General features: G+C 38.3%; 1 pseudogene; it reads left to right on the plus strand.

Annotated features, from left to right (window-relative positions):
• Positions 1-1,187: 1,187 nt before the first annotated feature.
• LOC141258464 (serine/threonine-protein kinase SBK1-like) lies at positions 1,188-13,680 on the plus strand (annotated as a pseudogene).
• Positions 13,681-13,888: the final 208 nt, after the last annotated feature.

Genomic DNA, 13,888 nt, shown 5'->3' on the forward strand with positions numbered 1-13,888 from the left:
TGTATTCTATACACAGGTGGTGTAGCTTGCAACACAGGTAGGCTACTCCACTGACTAACACACACTGCAAGAGGCCAAAAAGGATTTGCTTTGCTCGATTTAGCCAAATGCTGTGAAAAAAACTTTCACAGCACTGGCACAGACCTGCCTGGCAAAAAGTGATACGAACTGATGTAACCTAGCCCTCAAAAGGACTGCAATTACAATTTGTCTTTACTCCCAACCTATCTATTTAAGAGCACAGACCTGCTTGATAAAATTGATAGGAACTTATGTAACCTAGCCCTCAAAAGGACTGCAATTACAATTAGTCTTTACTCCCAACCTATCTATTTAAGAGCACAGACCTGCCTGATAAAAGTCTTAGGAAATGATGTAACCTAGTCCTCAAGAGGACTGCAATCATAACTATTCCCTACTCCCAAGCTATGTGTAGATTTGTGCGAAAATTGGCTTGAAATTAACACTGAAAGTATAGCGCACACAGCAACAGCGGTGCCGTCTAACACGCCGCTGCAGCAGTGAGAAAATGGTGGCAACGGGGAAAATGGCTGGGTCTTATAGGGCAAGGACATGTGAAATACACTGCCAATGACACATGCCCTTGCTTGTGTGAAAAAAAGCAGTTCACTCCGTATGTGCGCTGCTGATAGGCTGACAGATTGCACCTCCCCACTGTAAATGCGGGAAAGAGAAAAAAAATGGAGATCTTCATTATTTCTGCAGAGATCCATCCCCTGCCTCTCCCCCCGCCCCGCTGTACACTCAAACTGCGTATTAACATTAATTTTCAGCATTACTGAGAAAAAATCCAGTTATGCTTTTGGTGCACGAACAGTTATCGAACATAACCTCGAACAGCCGAATTTTTTTCAAATCGTTCGCGTTCGCTGAACGGCACGAACACCGCCCAAAACAGCTCGAATTTGATATTGGCGAACAGTTCGAGTCGAACACCGCTCATCTCTAGTCTTGTTGAATTATTCCTGAATACTTCTTTGTGAAGATAGGACCTCTCAGACCAAGCCATAAGAAAAGCGACACAACATTTTTTGGAGCAGAACCCAGCTAATCATCAACATCACCAGAATCCCAACCCAGGTAAGACTACTCTTCAAAAGTATATCCACTGGGGTTATTGATTAATTGTTTGGGTCTCCTTGCCATATCCCATCTTTATTGGCACAATGGACCACTATGCACTTACTCAGGATTTGGCAACAGCAGGCACCTTGCATCATATCATACAAAGTGAGGTAAGTAAGGCCGGCTCCATATGTTCTCCTACAATGTACAAATATTTAATTTCTGAAACACCAGAGGCAGGAGATACACAACAACAGTCAGAGGTAAAGCTAGATACCCCTGTATATGGTAGCCACTTAGCCAACTAAAGTGTATGGGGGGTGCTTGGGAATGCATTAAACCTTTCCATAGGTGGAAGCAGTTTCCATAACAATGCACTGTTTGAAGCCTCATGACCATCACAGCAGCAGTTTTATCCACTATAACATCCGCTGTCCCAACAACAGCAACAGGTTCAATGTTTAGTATTTTTGCTTTGGATAAAGAACTACACAAATAAAACTAAATCTCATGAAACTGATTTGTTTTCTGCAGGTTGGAATTCCTGAGGACGCAGTGAAGAGGTGCGCCAAACAGATATCATCAGCTCTGGACTATATGCATGGTAGAGGGTTGGTTCACAGGGAGCTGAAGCCGGACAACGTGTAGCTCATGGAGTAAGAGTATTACCAAATCAAATTGAGTGATTTTGGTTTGATCAAACCTATGGGACACTATGTGTCATCCATGTCAAATATCATTCCGTACATGTCGTGTGACTTGAAAGTGACTAGCCCAGGGGGATGGGGATGACTCGGTACCCGGGCCTTTAGCCTGGCCTTAGGGATGTCGCGGTGGTCTGCTCCCGGGCCCATACCCTGGGGTCACTCTTTAAAAAGGTGCTGATAGATGTTAAATTGTAAAAGAGTTCGTGACGCCACCTGTGGCTTCTGGTGAGGATCACCAGGGCTGCACAGTCCACTGAGGCCAGTTATGGGCAGGTTGATGGTATAGCTCCCCACAGGTGGAGCTAGGCCTCAGGGCAGTGTATGGATGGGGAATGTAGGACAGACGAGACCCAGCCGGGTCAGAGCAAGAACAGGCACAGACACAATAGTCACTTCAGTACCTTTTACTGATGGAAATTCAGGCACTTCCCGGAGCACTGTAGGGTGAAGGATGCATGCCCTGATCCTCCTCAATGAGTGGGTTTTGGGCCTCCTGTCTCTTGCCTCTGCGTAGTAAGTTTCTGACCTGCCTGGAGCTAGGCCAAACTTTGTCTCTGTCCTGCGCTGGCTGACCTTGTGGTAGGGCCTTTTCTTGGATTACAAGCTCCTGACTTACGGGGCCTATGTGTCTCCTGGCTCTGGTACGTATCAGCAATTTAGCGATCCTGGGACTTATAGTTCTCCAGGGATTCCGTTTATATCTTACTGGGTCGTGGAGTTCCCGGTAAGCTTCGGACACGGTGTCCGGTAACTGCTTCTTTGGGGTGAGCTAGTTAAGCTCTTCTGCCCCCCTATGAACTAACTCTGTACTCACATTCGGCCTACTCGGGCCCTCACTAGGCTACTCACACTAGGGGCAACTTGCCGCACTTCACCGATCTTATGGTGCCGGCACACCTAAAGCTCACCTCTCTGAGCTTCACGGAGTCTTGATCTGGATAAGCTCCACTGCAGGATAGCAATTGCAGGAGCTGGAACAGGCTTTTGTCCTCTGAGGTAACTCTTCTCAGACTGTACTGGACTAAAGTCCAGACTTCATTTCTCCCCCTTTTTGTTGGCAGATGTTGTCGAGAGAAGCAATATACATGTTTGACAATCTCCTTGCTCATTGTCCCTTTTCTCGGCAGTCAGTTCTCTCTATCTTCAATTACCTTAATTTTCCCAGGAAAATAAAGGTCTTTGAGAATGGAACAAACTTGGCAGTTGAGGAAGAGGTGGTCAGTTCAAGATATTTGGAAAAACCTCCTTGCTGAGTTCCTTCAAAAACTGTGTGCAAGTATTAGTACCTAGAAGAACTGATGAAGCCAAAGGGCGGTCACCAAATATTGATGCAATTTAGATTTGTTTTGTTCATTCAGTTTGTATTTTTTTAATTGATAAAAAATAAATAATTAACACTTCTGTTTTGGGAAACTTCTTACTTTGCGGCATTTTTTTCACACCTTTCTTAACCGTTTCCACAATACTGTATATCTAACCCCTTTAATATATAATGGGCTACAAGCTGGGGGTTTTCTTTTTCCATATTTGCAATATTGCAAAAACCTTAAGTAACCTTTAACAGAGGCAAGTTGTGGCTGAGAAATATTGTTTAAAATATCTGGGGATCAAGGTTTCACTCTGTCTGAGGACATTATTAGGTTCATTATTAGGTTTAGTATATGGTCACTGGTAAAAAAAAATAATAATAATAATAAAAAAAAAAAAGAAAAAAGGTAGAAGAAAAGCATAAATGTGGAAAAAAAAAGAAACTTTCCATATTGGGTAGAATTGTATCAATCACTATCTGCCTTCTCCCCCTCATTCTATACACTATCTTGTATTCCCCAAACTGGTCCCTAGAAAATTCTACAATATTTTGCATTATTATTTATAGAATTCGAATTTAATCTTCATTCTCTGCTATCTTCCCTTCCATACTGACAGCGCCCAGTGGATTTGTGTGGGATGGTGGTACCGGATATGTTTGGTTACTTTAAAGTTCCGCACCTGAAGCACCCGGTACATTAAGATGGGCAATGTATCAAAGCCAGAATCGCCTAATTTACCAAATATTAAAGATTAGAACTTTTTTTTGCAGTAAAATGGATAAATGTTTGACTGGAAGATGGATTGGATTTGGCATACGATATGACCAATTTTATCAATATGAAAGGAATTTGAATTTTCTCCTACCTGATGCAATATCAATCTTAAAGACCTCAATAAACTTCAACATTCAACTTCAACAAAACTCTACATTTTGGGAAAATAACCAACCCAACCCCTCACTATAAGTCATTTTAAAAGTTAACATTTTAAAAATATATATATAATTATATGTTAATATATATTGTTTTGTTTAAATTGTGTGTTTTATTTTTATTTCAAAATTATCAAAGGCCTCTTTATATGAAAAATGTATCTATTTGATTGTGTTCATATTAAAATAATTGTTTATAAAGTTCTTTGAGCCTGTTTCTTTCAGCAAAACAAATTTAGGGACAAAATTCTACTGTAGGCGATTTGATCCCAGCAAAAATGGAGGAGTGCGCTTCGCAGGTGTAGGAGATTACTTATGTTTTTAAACACTGACTACATGTATGCACCTCTTCATTGTCATCCATGATGTACCTTTGTTTCCTGAGGTGATAGCACAGAATGGATCAACTGGTTTATTACCAACTGACCAATTACACAAGAAAGGTTCTTGCTCCTGTACAGCTGAATAGCTCCGGCACCCCTCTGACGATCAGCTGATGCCAGAACTAAAGATTTCTTCAATTCTTTGCTTTAGCAGCCTCTGGTCATCTACTGGTATGGAAATTAACCATGTGAACATATGTCATGTGATCATCTGATGGACTATCCATGTGCTTTGGATATGCCCATAGTGGAAATAACTTTGTTCAGGGCACATCTTAACCAAAGCAGATATTCTGTGTTTGTGCCTGTTGGTCGGTGTGAAACTTGTGGTATACAAACTTATAACTGTCTATCTATCTATTTATTTATCTATAAAAACAGAAGCAGCACCAAATATTAGAATTGGTAAATATGGCAAGTACTTGGTGTACAAAATGTATGAATATATACAGTAAAGGGATATATTTTTACTGTATATATTCATACAATTTGTACACCATTTTGTACACCAAGTACTTTCCATATTTGCCAACTCTAACAGTCACTTCTCTTTTAGACCCTAGTAACCTTCAAGGACAAAGACTTTGCTTGTTCGCATCTCTATACTCTCATATGGTCCCAAAAAGTTGGGTATGCGCACATATACATACACACAAGGTGTAACAACAATATAGTCCTTCCTGGTCTGAACTCTGGTACCGATGCATTCCAGGTAAAAACCCAGTCCACCACCAAGTCAGGCACTCCGGACCATACATTTTCACGGTACACCCTTTCTCTCACTATTAGGTCTTCATTCACTATTCTCTTCAACAAGGGAATATATACATCCAAAATCCTACCATCCAGGAAATTATAAACTGATCCTTATATTGAGACTAGCTCTGCATCCCACTTGAATAATCATTTTTCCCTAGTTCCTATCTCATCTGCATTAATATAAGCAAGTTTCCCTTTTCATGATTCAGCTCTCCACCAGCCTCATAAAGATACTGATAACACTCAACCCACACCCTTGTTCAGAATTATAATATATAACTAACTTACCTCTCCTCTCTCCTAGGGAACACCCGTTACCTTGTACCATACCCCTCCTGTTCACTGTACAATAGGATCATCACCCTAAACCCCGAATATTTATGTTACTTTGTTTTTTTCTACTTTTAGTACATCTATTAATTGCTTATTTTTATCAATTATTTATTAATAAAATCTATTTAATTTTATTTATCATCCTAATTCTCCAAGTCTACTCATCCTGCGCAATTATATATATATATTTATATATATTATTACTAGTTTACTAAAAACCAATGCCTTAGATATCATTAGGACACCTAGTGGTCACTGTCCCAATTTGGAGCAGGATTATAGACCTCCTACCAGCGCTTCTGTAAACCTCAGAATTAGCTTATAATCAATAAATATTATCCTTGGACAGTCCTGTCCTGAATCATTATCCATCATGTGCTTCATGTCTTCTCTCAAGGGATGTTTGCTGTACAGGATGTGCACCACCAACACAGGAGTAATGCCAGGGCACGGCCCCTTCAGAACTCATGAAATAATCAGCAAAGGTTTTCCTCAAACACACACACCTGTAATGTTGGGACGTCCAGGACCTCAGTTGATTACTGTATCAAAAGCTGAGTACAATGTCTCCACATCTACTTCAGGCCTGTAGTCCCTAACATGATTGTGAAGAGCACAGCAAGCTTTGACATCAGAATCAACTGTCACAATATCCAACTGGATGGCCATGTTTAAGATGCTCCACTGACTGAAGATTCCAAAGTTATTCTCCACAACTCTTCATGCCCGGCTCAGCCAAAAGTTAAAAATCCTCTTCTTGGCATTCAGTTCCCTTCATGGGTATGGCCGCAGCAGGTTTGTCATCAGGGGGAAGGCAGCCTTTCCTCAGCAGATATCGCCTCCCTCATGATGGTATCTTTAAAGGTCAAATGTGGCCGAAGGATTTCCTACCAAATTGTCAAAGGCATTGATGGGAAGCTGGCAAAATGATAGAAAATTATCAGGATATCTGCAAAAGAAAATTTAATTAAAATGAAAAACGTCACATTGTGTTCAAAGAAAGGTAAAAAAAAAAAAAACCTGAGCAATTCAGGGAACAGATTACTAAAGTGTCCCTTTTCAATACGCTTCTCAAGTAAGAGGTGAGCCCAGAAGCGACAACTACAAGGTGCTTGTAACTGGTTAAAAATATAATATTTGATTATTTATATAGATAATATAAATATATTATATATATATATATATATATATATATATATATATATATATATATTATATATTATATGTTCATACTAATAGAATAACTTACTTCTTATAGCATAATAATTCTTAGAATGAGAATTAGCAAGCGGAGTAGAATGCTCTTTGGTTGTATTGCCAGTATCCTGGAAGCCATTGAAGCAAGATGTCTGCAAATAGGAAATTATTATTATTATTATTTTTCCTTTCCAGAAACCAACTTTTAGCTGGCTTCATTTAAAATAAACATACAAAAAGAGAATGCATAAAAAACACATTAAAAACAATTATGGAAAAAACGCAAGTAAAAACGCAGGTGACCTGACAGTGACCTCAGGTGAAGACTTCATTGCAGATTTCACCTGCTTGAAAGCCTGAGCAAACACTGAGCTAATCCTGGTCGTGTGCACAGACCCTTAGTAATTATGCAAAAAATTGATTTTTAAAAGAGAAACATAATTATTTTCTTCCATATTAGAGTAACGTCACTTCTGTCTCAATCTTATATTGCAGTATATATACCGTATTTTCTATCATCACAAACATTTGTTCCCAATAACTCCGGACCCGCGGACAGCTCCACAGCACGTGTGTGTTGTCGGCCTCTTTCTCACCACACGTAAAACAAGTTTTAATCTAAATAAGTTGTCCCGTATGTGGGGTAAGAAATGTAAATGATGTGCAACCCCAATTCCAAAACAGTTGGGACGATGTGTAACAAGAATGCGATGATTTGGAAATCTCAGACATCTTTTGTTCACAAAATTATGAAACAAAAAAATCTGACAATGGAGTAAGGGTCTGCTGGCTCAGAGGTCAATGATGGGATAACCTGACCAAAGCTTCATGATGAGCGATAGGTTCCTGGACCCAGAGGTCTTCATCATACATCTTGGAGGAAATTATATTGGGAAAATGGGGAACATTAGATTTGCCGTTCCTGATGAAGAGAAGTTTGCTGGATGTCAGGAGGTTGTTTCCTCAGTGTTAAATTAGTTTTCTCTGAAATAATTTTAGATCATTGTGGGTAATGTCTGCGGAGTTAAAATTTAAAAGCGTTTAAAGTATTTGTAAATTTAATTAATACCGTGGACAAACTCTTATCCACCATCATATTGTCGGTTGTTTTTCAAATTTTGATTCCTTTAATTTCTGTAAGTAGTGAGTTATGTAATATCATAATGGAGAACTTACTGCTGAGATCTCCACAGATCTGTCACACTGTGCCATCTTATTCTCAGCCTCCAAGAGCCCATCTACGTACCACCCACAATGGCTGCGTTGACTCCCACTCAGAAGTAACTTACAGGTTTATATCCATATCCTAACATTTTCTCTATTGTCTTAACCACTTTTTACCTCACCTGTCTATTTTTCCTTCAGTCCACAGAGAAGGTTTCCTACCTGGATCCTCCATAACACCCCTCCCCCGTCCCTAGGAAGGTAACTGTTTTTCCATCCACAGTTCCACAGGCAATCACTAGTGCATCTGAGGTTCTTATCTTTTATTTTTTTCTCTCCTTTTTTCTCTTCCAGGGGATGACCACATTCTAAGTCATGTTATACCCATTGGAAAACTGAGAACCATTCTATATACTAAATCAAAAGCTACAAGGAAATCATTTACTCCCTGCCTACAATGATTTTCATCTTTTAAATCCCCTGATCTTATCCGCACACCATCTTTTATCTCTAATAATTGTTTTAACTGAACCAATAAAATTCTTTGTTTTTATTCACTACTGTACCGTTCTAATTATTATTACCATTACCTTGGTTTTTTAACTATCCCGTTGATATCACCCCTTTTCCCCCAACGTCTCCAGCACAAGTTGCTTATTTTATTAAATTTTAATTTATTTCTATTAATTTTTATTTAACAAAAAAAAAGTAAAAAACAATTAATGATATAAATGTACAGGATGGACACTTGGCTTCCAGGGAGAAGGAGACACCTGAGGCTATGGGAAACACATGATTGTACTAATGAGCTGCACAAAAACCATTGACCACATAGGAGCGGCAACGATGGGCTAATGTGATGCTAATGGCTACAAGTGAAGCCCCTCTGAGAACATCCACATATAATTCTAGGAGCTGTAGATGTATGGTGGTCTCCACAGGTGATCTGTTCTGAGAGAAAGTCCTCTGGTATGGAGATAATTGGTAAGAGACTGCTCCTAATTGTTAGCACATCTGTCATAGAGAAAAAGTTAAATAGAGACAAGGTCAAATACTGTGATGCCCCCATACACATTAGATAAAGGTCAGACAAACAATCTGAGATTGATACGAGAAATTAGTTATTAATAAGGCAATAACTCCATGATAATGACCATATTAATATTGGCCAGACTCTTTTTCATCAAGAGCAGATTCATGTAAGATGAAGCTTAGTCAGGTGGTCGGCAGAGAAGACTGCTGGTCCAGCTCACATTTGATCTATCCATGAAAATCAGACATGGGATTGATGCCCAGGTGCCCATTACAGGCTATGGTGCTCTTCACATACCATTTTTTTGTGGAAAAACAGCACAGAAAACTAATTTGTGACATCTCCATTTTTGATCTGTGTTGCAGATAAAAACTCGCTTTTTCAAGAGTAAGGGTCCATAAAAAAATAACCTAAAAGAATGGATAGCACATGAACACCATACAAGCGCTGTGTTTAGATTTTTTTGCAAAAGAAAAAAAAAATTGTAAAAATCAGATTGAGCGCTTCAGTGAAAAACATGCATTTTTTTATTGAGAATAAAATCAGAAAATGCAAAATAGGATTTCCTGGAAATAGTTTGAGTTTGCGCAGGTAATGTATTATTGTAGCAGACAAGGTGCTGACATTTTACAAATCTCACCCAGATGCTCCCTAAATATTCAAAGTGAAATCTGCCATGGAGTTTGGATTTTTAGATAAATTCTGGCAGATATTAATTAGTATAAAAGAGGAAGAAATAATCTCAAATCAAATCTGAAAAAATTTTTTTTATTTAAAGTGAATTATTTCTTTGCCTCCTACATAGCTAAACAATTCAGAGCAGATTTGATTTGGTAACTTTACTGTAGATTTTTTCAAATTAGGAGCAAAAAATTCTTAAAAATCTGTCAATTACGAGGTACATGAGAACTTCAGTAACTCTGATTCAGATATATGCAGAATGAAATGTTTAATCTCAACGATAATGAGTGACCGTAATCTGTGCGGTGGAAAAGAATGAACATTTTTAATCCTCCAAAACACTGGTCCCGCGAGTTGGATTTTCTCGGCAGATGATCAGATCTAATGCCAGAAAAAAAATGTACCCCAAACACATCACAGAATTTATCAGCCAATCACTGAACAATGGTTTATTGCACCATTTTCATCTAATATGTATGGGGCCTTTACCCTTAGTTCTATTAACAGCTTTACTATAGAACATATAGACAATTCTGTTATTTCCATTTAATTATAATGTCAGTGGGGACAAGACTATTCTACAAGTTATGTTAAATCAGTTTCTGGCCATAAACACTGGATAAAAGAACCGTGCATGACAAATGTATATTTATATAAAAACATGGGTCCAGTTTCTCTTTTGGTGAAAGCAGCAGGAAGTCGGGAAGGTGAGATGTGACCATAGGGGGTAGAATAAATTCACAACTGATTACATTAGCAATTTACTAGAAATACTAACAATACTAAGGTGGGCGCCTCCCAGATACCATTGTGGCACCACATAGTCTATTAAATAACAATTAGGTTTTCATGAACGTCCAACATCTAGGAGTCACTTTAATCTGTAATTCAAAGGAGGTTTTTGACATCCAATTGGCTAAGGAGAAGGATTGACCTCAATGTCAGGTAGCTACTTCCCTATAAAGCTTAGAACTTCATGGGTCTTGTTGAATTATTCCTGAGAACATCTTTGTGAAGATAGGACCTCTCAGACCAAGCCTTAAGAAAGCGACACTCAACATTTTTTGGAGCAGAACCCAGCTAATCATCAACATCAACAGAATCCCAACCCAGGTAAGACTACTCTTCAATAGTATATCCACTGGGGTTATTTATTATTTGTTTGGGTCTTCTTGCCATATGACCATTAAACAATCATTTCTCTTTCTAGTCACATTTCACCAGGCAGAGAGTCTAATTTTCATGTGTGTTTTAATGACAAAAAATCTAAAAATAATCTCTAGATACAAACACTTCTGTATTATTGTAGAACCGTTTAGAATTATCATAATTTTGTCTATCTGATTACAATGTCTTCATGGAAAGGTTGATTACAACCAATGTGCCCACCAAGATACCTTTTACAAGGGTTGTCAGCTATCCTATATCGTACTGGCACATCTTTGTTTAGGATGGGTTTCTAAATTATGATTGAGCTTAATTATGATAAATGCCCACAGAACCCATGAATATGATCACTACAAGATGTTTCATTAATCATATTCCTTATATTTTCTTCTAGAGTCATACACAGTTTGTTGTTTAGCTCAAGAATCAACAACTTCCAAGCAGCAATGGCCGCCTCCCAGATCTTTTGGATTCAGGAGATTTCACAATGCTACAACGTAATCAAGAAACTGGGCCAAGGATCATATGGAAAAGTTCTACAGGCACAGAACAAATTGACAGGTATGTGAAGAAGGCAAAAACAAAGATGGTCATTTACCTGAATTGATTAAATAAAAGTGGTAAATTATGTAACAAAATGTGAAAATGATTTTAGTCGGCCATAGAGATGAGATATTTATCTGTAAGCCATTGGAAAATCGAGATTATTTTAGTAATGTCAACTCATACACATAGGTGTAAAGTCATCCAAGCCTGCCAAATTTGGTGGGTCTTGATCACTATCTTATGTGTATGAGGGGCGCCTAACTCTTTCCAGACATGTTGGGTTATCAAAGGATCATATGAAAATGAAGGTTGGGAAAAAGAAGTTTTGTTCAAATAAGCGTTGGGTCAATAGCTGTTTATCTTCATTTTCACCATATTCAGCTGGATCTGCCAATGGTCTGCAGACAAATATCCATGTGTTTGGCCAACTTTACTCTGTTAGGCCATAAAAATGTCCATCTAAAAATATCTATAAATTGCACCATTGATTATCTTAATAATTGGGGTTTCAGAACATCATCCCTAGCTTTACATCAAAGGGCTTGTGCCCTATATCATGACCAAAAAACTCAATATAAGCATTTCCAAAAGCTGAGAACACTGAGTTAGCGATATCATAAAACAAATAGTTTATTTAATGCTATTAAAAATATAGCATATACCCATTATACGGTGCTCCAGCAGACCTTCAGCCTGGACCCTTTCTTACTTTTGGGTGGATGCAATACCTTTGCTTATAGGTGCTCAGTGGTCTTTATCTTCAGCCTTTTTACTGGGTTTCTAAATTATATCACTTCACATTTGTTACATGTATGTAATTGAATATGCAATATTTTTAATAGCATTAAGTAAACTATAGATTTTATGATACCTCTAACTCAGGGTTCTCTGTCTTTGTAAAAACCATGGATTATCTGTCTGACAGAAGATATCAGGAGACAAAAGAATGAAGCAGTTAAAGTTCAATCTCAAATAACTTTTTTCTCATTGGAGATAAATGGCCGCAAAACCACTAACAATTTTACTATGGTAATATCAGTTAGTAAAATAAATAAATAAATTTGGTATCTAACTGTTTTAAATCCAAGCTGCCCCCAAATTTAGCAAAGACAGGCCTCCTCATAGATATGAGATTGAGGATTAGGCACTGATATCCACCAGCACACATCCCATGCCAGTGGTGATAATTATGTGCTTGAATATAAAGTTTCTATGTGAGATCTTGGAGGTTTTTATAAACATTCTTTTGTTTTGTTTCTTTTTATAGGAGAACCAGTGGCTGTGAAACTCCTGAAGAAGGACAGAACTCTTCTGAAAACCTTTCTGAAGGAGCTGTCTTTGTCAATCAGTCTCTCTGACCACCCTCATATTATTAAGACATATCCCATCTTTATTGGCACAATGGACCACTATGCACTTACTCAGGAGTTGGCAATGGCAGGCACCTTGCATCATATCATACAAAGTGAGGTAAGTAAGGCCGGCTTCATATGTTCTCCTACAATGTACAAATATTTAATTTCTGAAACACCAGAAACAGGAGATACACATCAACAGTCAGAGGAAAAGCTAGATAACCCTGTATATGGTAGCCAGTTAGCTAACTATTACCTATGGGGGTCTTTGGGAATACATCAAACATTTCCATAGGTGGAAGCGGGTTCCATAACAATGCACTGTTTGAAGCCTCATGACCATCGCAGCAGCAGTTTTATCCACTATACCATCCACTGTCCCAACAACAGCAACATCTTCAATGTTTAGTATTTTTGCTTTGGATAAAGAACTACACAAATAAAACTAAATCTCATAAAATTGATCTGTTTTCTGCAGGTTGGAATTCCTGAGGACGCAGTGAAGAGGTGTGCCAAACAGATATCCTCAGCTCTGGACTATATGCATGGTAGAGGGTTGGTTCACAGGGACCTGAAGCCAGACAACGTGTTGCTCATGGACAAAGACTGCTACCAAATCAAATTGAGTGATTTTGGTTTGACCCAACCTATGGGAAACTATGTGTCGTCCATGTCCCACATAATACCGTACATGTCTCCAGAGCTGTGTGATTTGAAATGAGGAGAATATTTGATCTTGAGCCCTACTATAGATGTCTGGGCTTTTGGGGTTCTTCTCTTTGTTGTTTTGACTGGATTCTTCCCATGGATTGAAGCAACAGAATCTGACACCATGTATCAAGTCTACATCAACTGGAGACAAAGTGCAGACTTCACTTCTCCCCCTTTTTGTTGGCAGATGTTGTCGAGAGAAGCCATATACATGTTTGACAATCTCTTTGCTCAATGTCCCTTTTCTCGTCAGTCAGTTCTCTCTATCTTCAATTACCTTAATTTTCCCTGGAAAATAAAGGTCTTTGAGTATTAAATAAACTTGGCAGTTGAGGAAGAGGTGGTCAATTCAAGATATTTGGAAAAACCTCCCATAAAAGTTCCTTCAATAACTGTGTGCAGGTATTCGTACCTAGAAGAACTGATGAAGTCAAAGGGCGGTCACCAAATATTGATGCAATTTAGATTTGTTTTGTTTATTCAGTTTGTATTTTATTAATTTATAAATAATAAATGATTAAAAC

The sequence above is a fragment of the Phyllobates terribilis genome, unplaced genomic scaffold (assembly GCF_046119375.1).
Source record: "Phyllobates terribilis strain yellow unplaced genomic scaffold, ASM4611937v1 Scaffold_3__8_contigs__length_932513732, whole genome shotgun sequence".
Classification (NCBI taxonomy): Eukaryota; Metazoa; Chordata; class Amphibia; order Anura; family Dendrobatidae; genus Phyllobates; species Phyllobates terribilis.